An 8,883-nucleotide genomic window follows, 5' to 3' on the forward strand; every position below is an offset into this window, starting at 1 on the left:
CCGTTTTTTATTTATTTTTATTATGGTGTGCACAGAAGGAGTTAATTAGTGAGACAGTTTTATAGCTCGGGTTGTTTCGGACGCGGCGATACTAAATATGTGTACTTTTTTTGGTTTTGTAAAAATATACGGATTTATTGGTTTAATATTTTATTTATTTATTTTTATTTATTTTGTGATTTTTTTTTTTAATAGTTTAAAAACTTTTTTTTTACTTTTTTTTACATTTTTACATAGTCCCTGTATGGGACATTAATTTTTATTTTTCTGATCACTGATCTCATGTAATGTAATAGACATATATTACATTACATGAGATCTTCCCTGACTGTTTCAGTCAGTCTCCTTTCTGGCTCAGCTTGCAGGCTGAGCCAGACAGGACACCATATATGGCAGAGCTGGAGGCGGTCATGTGACCTCCAGCTGCCATAGCAACCCCAGGTCCTGGAAGGACTCGGAGGTCTTCGGAGAGGTAAGTTGACGACCCCCTCTCCTCCTGCTGTCTCCTATATGCCGCGATCACTATAGATCACAGCATATAGAAGACAGCAAGGGGTTAACATCACTGGGACTGATCTAATCAGGTCCCGATGATGTACCCTGTCAGAGCTAACGCTCTGCACCGGAATCGCAGCGCTTGCAGGACCCTGGGGGTCCTGAGTGCTGCGAGACCACCCACCGTTTTTAAACGTCGGCGCTGCACAGAACCCGGCAAGCGCCGACGTTTATCTACAGTGGGCGGTCGTGAGACAGGTTAGTTTTACCCTACTGATGATGTGTTGTCGCAATAGCAATCCTGCTCAGTACGAGAGGAACCGCAGGTTCAGACATTTGGTGCGTGTGCTTGGCTGAGGAGCCAATGGGGCGAAGCTACCATCTGTGGGATTATGACTGAACGCCTCTAAGTCAGAATCCCCCCTAAACGTGACGATACCGCAGTGCCGAGGAGCCCATCCCGGCCAGGGATAGCCGGGGGCCCCCGAGCCCCCGGCGAGTAACGCCGCATGCCCCGTGGACCAGAGAGCGGCCGGAAGCCCCGCCGCCTCTCTCCCGGAGCGCACCGCAAGTTTCGCTGGGAACCCGGTGCTAAATCATTCGTAGACGACCTGCTTCTGTCTCGGGGTTTCGTACGTAGCAGAGCAGCTCCCCTCGCTGCGATCTATTGAAAGTCATCCCTCGAGACAAGCTTTTGTCTCTCCCAAGGGGTTCGCCTACCCTCCCAAGGGAACCCCCGGGCGCAGAACCCACGGCCGAACGCCGAAGGGGCCTGATCAACCCCTCCACGCCGTAAGGCTGCTGGTTTCCTGGGCCCGCCACAATCTGCGATTTCACGGAACAAACAGTCTGCCTCCTTGGCCGGGACAGCTATGACCGATGCGGGACACATTGTGAGCGGCCGAGTCGCGAACCCACCACGCCAAAAAAGACTCCGGCCGTGACTAGATGTATTCGGAAGGGGGCTTAATGGTCACCCCCGTGCAAGTCGGTGGAGGGCTTAATATTTGCCTTGTGGAGGTCGCTGGAGGGCTTAATAGTCGCCTTGTGGAAGTCGCTGGAGGGCTTAATAGTGCTGCGGTGTCCAGAAACAGTTCCAGAATTTTGGGCTGAGGCCCCCCAGTCTTCCTCTATAGAGAGGGGAAATATGTGTGAGGGTACCCCAGGAGGGCTCCAAAAGTGTGGGTAAAATATATATGCCACAGGGGGAAAATTGAAAAAAAGTTGAAAAAAAAAAAAATTTTTTTCAACTTGTGTCAGACTTCCAGAGAGGGGAGCATGTCAGTGCGCGCATCCGATTTCAGTTCCAGAGCGATTCGCGCGATGAGTCCTTGATACTTAGTAGTTTTTGCAAAATTTCTGACTTTTTTGAAAATTTCACAATTTTGTGAAAACTTCCACAAAATGAGGTTCTAGTATGTTAGAGGGCATTCCAGGAGGGCTCCAAAAGTGTGGGTAAAATATATATCCCACAGGGGGAAAATTGAAAAAAAGTTAAAAAAAAAATTTTTTGGGACTTAGAAAATTTTCACACATGTGTCAGACTTCCAGACAGGGGAGCATGTCAGTGCGCGCATCCGATTTCAGTTCCAGAGCGATTCGCGCGATGAGTCCTTGATACTTAGTCGTTTTTGCAAAATTTTTGACTTTTTTGAAAATTTCACAATTTTGTGAAAACTTCCACAAAATGAGGTTATACTATGTTAGAGGGCATCCCAGGAGGGCTCCAAAAGTGTGGGTAAAATATATATCCCACAGGGGGAAAATTGAAAAAAAGTTGAAAAAAAAATTTTTTAGGACTTAGAAAATTTTCACACATGTGTCAGACTTCCAGAGAGGGGAGCATGTCAGTGCGCGCATCCGATTTCAGTTCCAGAGCGATTCGCGCGATGAGTCCTTGATACTTAGTCGTTTTTGCAAAATTTCTGACTTTTTTGAAAATTTCACTTTTTTGTGAAAACTTCCACAAAATGAGGTTCTAGTATGTTAGAGGGCATCCCAGGAGGGCTCCAAATGTGTGGGTAAAATATATATCCCACAGGGGGAAAATTGAAAAAAAGTTGAAAAAAAAAATTTTTTGGGACTTAGAAAATTTTTCAACTTGTGTCAGACTTCCAGAGAGGGGAGCATGTCAGTGCGTGCATCCGATTTCAGTTCCAGAGCGATTCGCGCGATGAGTCCTTGATACTTAGTCGTTTTTGGCAAAATTTCTGACTTTTTTGAAAATTTCACTTTTTTGTGAAAACTTCCACAAAATGAGGTTCTAGTATGTTAGAGGGCATCCCAGGAGGGCTCCAAATGTGTGGGTAAAATATATATCCCACAGGGGGAAAATTGAAAAAAAGTTGAAAAAAAAAATTTTTTGGGACTTAGAAAATTTTTCAACTTGTGTCAGACTTCCAGAGAGGGGAAAATGTGAGTGAGCGCATCCGATTTCAGTTCCAGAGCGATTCGCCCGATGAGTCCTTGATACTTAGTCTTTTTCAGAAGTCACAATTTTGACTTCCAGGACCCGCAAAACGTTTGTAAATTGAGCCCGCTCCCCAGTTCCAAGCGTTTTGAGGTGTCCCCGGTTGCAGTAATGCTGCCTGCCCACTAGATGTCGCAAAAGAGACAAAAAGTGAAAAAGAACCAGAATGAGGAAATTCCAGGGAGCCGAATCCGCCTGACAGTTCCAGGCGATCGGGCACTTTTTTGCATGCGTCCCTAAAGTGGGTATAGGGTGACACTCCATGCAAAGACCCAGTTTTGCACACCACCGGCAGAATATATGAGAGAGAGGTACCTCTCAGCCCCGACACATTTCGACTCATTTAAGCTGGTTTTCACCTCCGTAGGCCTGGGTACGCGTTTTGGCTATGAGTCCCTGTTCGGCTGGAGGTCTGCACCTTGGCTGAACCCAGGCTTCCGCAGCTGCGTGGGGGGACTTTTGCCGGTCGCCTATCCCAAGTCAGAGAGGTGTTCCTGGGTTGAAGTGAGCCTGGCCAGACCCCCCCCCGCGGGCCCTGGTTCTCCACATGGGGGTGCCGTCAAGGCTAAAATCTGGATTTTTAGGCCGAGGAGAGGCTCCATGAGGGCGGATGCTTTTGTGGCTTCGACCCCAGTGCTGTTCCACATCCAGTACCCCCCCTGCAAGGGCGCCTGTACCCGAGTCACGCTTCCAGGACTTGTGGGCACGTATCTCCCGACGACAGGGGTTTGCAGCCTCCGTACTTGGGCAAGTCCCTACACGCACCCCTGCTCTTCCTCCGATCGATCTGGCGCAGCGCTCCCGGGTGGGGAGGTGGCGCCGCTCGCTCGGCCCGGGCTTTGGAGCCCGCGCCGGCTTAAGGTGAGCGGTCCCCTTCCTCCTCTACCCCCGGGCTTCCGACACCTATCTTTGGGCGCGCATGCCGGCCTCGCCTCCCGTCTGCGGAGGTGGCCGAGCCGTGGGGAGTTTGACCCGAACCGAGCGAAGGCAGCGGTCCGACGACCCGCACGGGCGAACGGCGGGGCGCCCACCCACCCAGGCGTGGGGGCCCGTCGTCCGAATCGCTCCCTGTGCGGGGAAGCACAGCGATCTTCTCCGAGGGCGGCCCTCTTCTTCCAGATGCGTACCCGGCCAGTGGAGGCCCGCGCCGCCCCTCGTGTCCAAAAGGGCGGACTCCGCGGCGGTGTCGATAGCGGCGGCGGTGGGTGGCCTCTCCGCGCCACTGCCGAGCTTCGCGATTTCCAGTCTTTTCCCGAGCCCCTACATCAGTGGGGAGGACGACAGAGGTGTGGAGGCAGGCGAAGGGGGTTCTCACCGTGCGGTGTGCCCCAGCCCGACCGTCGCCTTCCCCCTCGACCCTCGTCCTCCCAGGCGGCTCGGCCAGGGAGCAGGAGAGAGAGCGAGAGAGGGAGAGCGGAAACCCCAGAGCCAAGAGGTTAGATGGAGAACGGGAGAAGGAACGAGGGCCAAGAGGTAGGGAGTAAGGTGAAAGGCCGACCTGGGATCCCCCTGCGCTCCCGCCCTGGGCGGGGAGCAGCCCTGGGAAGAAAAGCCGCTCGGGCATCCCTTTGAGGTTACGGGCGCGAGCGGGAAGAGGGACTACGCTGGAGGGCGACGCCGACACGGCCAGGCCGACGACCACCCACGCGACCTCCGCGTCGCCGGGTTAGTGCCAGAGCCGCGGCGGACCCCGACGGCCAGCCCCCCTCTCCCAATCCTCGTGCCTGTCCGCCGGTGGGTCAAGGACCCCCCGCAGCGGAGGCAGGTCTAAGCCAGACGGTGGCGCCGCATAGGCCCACCCACGCACGCCATCTCCCCGAGCGACCCTGTGTGTCGTCTTGGGTGCGGTTTGTGAGACGGGGGCGGCCGTGGCATCCTCCGGAGGCCAGTCACCTCGCCCTCCCCGTGCAAGGGGTGTTTTCCAGACGCCTGCCGCTTCGGGACCACGCACCGCACAGCGGTGAAAATTTTGAAAATTTTGCAATTTTCAAACTTTGAATTATCATGCCCTTAAATCAGAGAGATATGTCACACAAAATAGTTAATAAATAACATTTCCCACATGTCTACTTTACATCAGCACAATTTTGGAACCAAAATTTTTTTTTGTTAGGGAGCTATAAGGGTTAAAAGTTGACCAGCGATTTCTCATTTTTCCAACAAAATTTACAAAAACATTTTTTTAGGGACCACATCATATTTGAAGTCACTTTGAGGGGTCTTTATGACAGAAAATACCTAAAAGTGACACCATTCTAAAAACTGCACCCCTCAAGGTGCTCAAAACCACATTCAAGAACTTTATTAACCCTTCAGGTGCTTCACAGGAATTTTTGGAATGTGGAAGAAAAAAATTAACATTTAACTTTTTTCACAAAAATGTTATTTTAGACCCAATTTTTTTTATTTTCACAGGGGTAACAGGAAAAAATGGACCCCAAATTTTTTTGTGCAATTTCTCTTGAGCGTGCTGATACCCCATATGTGAGGGAAAACCACTGTTTGGGCTCACTGCAGGGTTCGGAAGGGAAGGAGCGCCATTAGACTTTTTGAATGTAAAATTTGTCTGAATAATTAGCAGACGCCATGTTGCAATTGGAGAGCTCCTGATGTGCCTAAACAGTGGAAACCCCCCACAAGTGACACCATTTTGGAAACTAGACCCCTTAGGGAACTTATCTAGATGTGTGGTGAGCACCTTGAACCCCAAGGTGCTTCACAGAAGTTTATAATATTGAGCTGTAAAAATAAAATTTTCACATTTTTCCCACAAAACCGTTTTTCATCCCTTAATTTTGCATTATCATAAGGGTAATAGGATAAATTGCACCATGAAATTTGTTGTGCAATTTCTCCTGAACACGCCGATACCCCATATGTGGAGGCAATTTACTGTTTGGGCACATGGCAGGGTTTGAAAGGGAAGGAGCGCCATTTGACTTTTTGAATGTAAAATTTGTCTGAATAATTAGCAGACGCCATGTTGCGTTTGGAGAGCTCCTGATGTGCCTAAACAGTGGAAACCCCCACAAGTGACACCATTTTGGAAACTAGACCCCTTAGGGAACTTATCTAGATGTGTGGTGAGCACCTTGAACCCCAAGGTGCTTCACAGAAGTTTATAATATTGAGCTGTAAAAATAAAATTTTCACATTTTTCCCACAAAACCGTTTTTCATCCCTTAATTTTGCATTATCATAAGGGTAATAGGATAAATTGCACCATGAAATTTGTTGTGCAATTTCTCCTGAACACGCCGATACCCCATATGTGAAGGCAATTTACTGTTTGGGCGCATGGCAGGGTTTGAAAGGGAAGGAGCGCCATTTGACTTTTTGAATGTAAAATTTGTCGGAATAATTAGCAGACGCCATGTTGCGTTTGGAGAGCTCCTGATGTGCCTAAACAGTGGAAACCCCCCACAAGTGACACCATTTTGGAAACTAGACCCCTTAGGGAACTTATCTAGATGTGTGGTGAGCACCTTGAACCCCAAGGTGCTTCACAGAAGTTTATAATATTGAGCTGTAAAAATAAAATTTTCACATTTTTCCCACAAAACCGTTTTTCATCCCTTAATTTTGCATTATCATAAGGGTAATAGGATAAATTGCACCATGAAATTTGTTGTGCAATTTCTCCTGAACACGCCGATACCCCATATGTGGAGGCAATTTACTGTTTGGGCACATGGCAGGGTTTGAAAGGGAAGGAGCGCCATTTGACTTTTTGAATGTAAAATTTGTCGGAATAATTAGCAGATGCCATGTTGCGTTTGGAGAGCTCCTGATGTGCCTAAACAGTGGAAATCCCCCACAAGTGACACCATTTTGGAAACTAGACCCCTTAGGGAACTTATCTAGATGTGTGGTGAGCACCTTGAACCCCAAGGTGCTTCACAGAAGTTTATAATATTGAGCTGTAAAAATAAAATTTTCACATTTTTCCCACAAAACCGTTTTTCATCCCTTAATTTTGCATTATCATAAGGGTAATAGGATAAATTGCACCATGAAATTTGTTGTGCAATTTCTCCTGAATACGCCGATACCCCATATGTGGAGGCAATTTACTGTTTGGGGACATGGCAGGGTTTGAAATGGAAGGAGCGCCATTTGACTTTTTGAATGTAAAATTTGTCGGAATAATTAGCAGACGCCATGTTGCGTTTGGAGAGCTCCTGATGTGCCTAAACAGTGGAAACCCCCCACAAGTGACACCATTTTGGAAACTAGACCCCTTAGGCAACTTATCTAGATGTGTGGTGAGCACCTTGAACCCCAAGGTGCTTCACAGAAGTTTATAATATTGAGCTGTAAAAATAAAATTTTCACATTTTTCCCACAAAACCGTTTTTCATCCCTTAATTTTGCATTATCATAAGGGTAATAGGATAAATTGCACCATGAAATTTGTTGTGAAATTTCTCCTGAACACGCTGATACCCCATATGTTGAGGCAAATTACTGTTTGGGCGCATGGCAGGGTTTGAAAGGGAAGGAGCGCCATTTGACTTTTTGAATGTAAAATTTGTTTGAATAATTAGCAGACGCCATGTCGCATTTGGGGAGCCCCTAATGTGCCTAAACAGTGGAAACCCCCCACAAGTGCCACCATTTTGGAAACTAGACCCCTTAGGGAACTTATCTAGATGTGTGGTGAGCACCTTGCACCCCCAGCTGCTTCACAGAAGTTTATAATATTGAGCCGTAAAAATAAAATTTTCACATTTTTCCCATAAAAAATGTTTTTCATTCCCTAATTTTGCATTATCATAAGGGTAACAGGATAAATTGCACCATGAAATTTGTTGTGCAATTTCTCCTGAGTACGCCGATACCCCATATGTGGGGGAAAACCACTGCTTTGGTGTACGGCAGGGTTCGGAAGAGAAAGGAGCGCTATGTTGGCTGGGATAGGCAGCAGACACCATGTCACATTTGAAGAGTCGCTGACATGCCAAAACAGCAGAAACCCCCACAAGTGACCCCATTTTGTAAACTACACCTCTCAAGGAATTCATCTAGGGAAGTAGTGAGTATTTTTTTAATTTTTAAATTTATACCATTGGGCAGTGAAAAAAGCATAATTATATTTTTACCACAAAAAAATGTTTTACCCTCAGATTTTACATTTTCACACAGGGCAATGGGTAAAAATGGTGCCAAAATGTGTCACACAATTTCTTCTAAAAGTGGCAATACCCCATATGTGGCTGTATCGTACCGCTCAGCCGTACGGCGAGATCTGGGGGGGACGGAGCGCTATTTGACAATTGGAGAACAAATTATTGTAGAATAGGCATTTGGATTTGGGAGCACGAAATTTTCTGAATTTCTTTAGGGGGGCAAGGGTCATTTTGCTTTTCCAGAGCCTTTCTGCTACCAGTAACTTGGAAGTCCCTTATATTTTTAACAGATGACGGACCTGAGTGGGGACTAGCTTTTTTTGAGGACTGAGTTGAAGCTTTTATTGGGAACATTTTACGTAACATTTATCCGGCGCTCTAGGCTGAGCACTTACATCGGGGTTTCCATCTAAATTTCCAAGTGATGTAATTCAGATGAAACCCCTGCAGGATCCATTCACTATAATGAGGCAGCAGAGTTACTCTGGACTCCGTCTGGCCTCTGTTTAGCGGTGTCCTTTTTTTCAGAAGTGCACAAAACTGTGGCCAACCGCACTTTTATGCACGCCTAAAACAAATGACACCGTGGGATCCCAGGCTAGACGGCGTCCACAGTGGCCTATATCTGCCTCATTACAGGGAATCTTCCATCATGGGTTCCAGCTGAATCACGTATTTCAGAGATTTACACGGAAACTCTGGTGTAAGTGCTCAGCGCAGAGCACAGGATAAATGTGAGCAGAGCCTTACTGGGATCTTTGGGAGACATAATAAACAAATCAGTAGCAG

The sequence above is a fragment of the Phyllobates terribilis genome, unplaced genomic scaffold (genome assembly GCF_046119375.1).
Source record: "Phyllobates terribilis strain yellow unplaced genomic scaffold, ASM4611937v1 Scaffold_9__5_contigs__length_417890890, whole genome shotgun sequence".
NCBI classification, from domain to species: Eukaryota; Metazoa; Chordata; class Amphibia; order Anura; family Dendrobatidae; genus Phyllobates; species Phyllobates terribilis.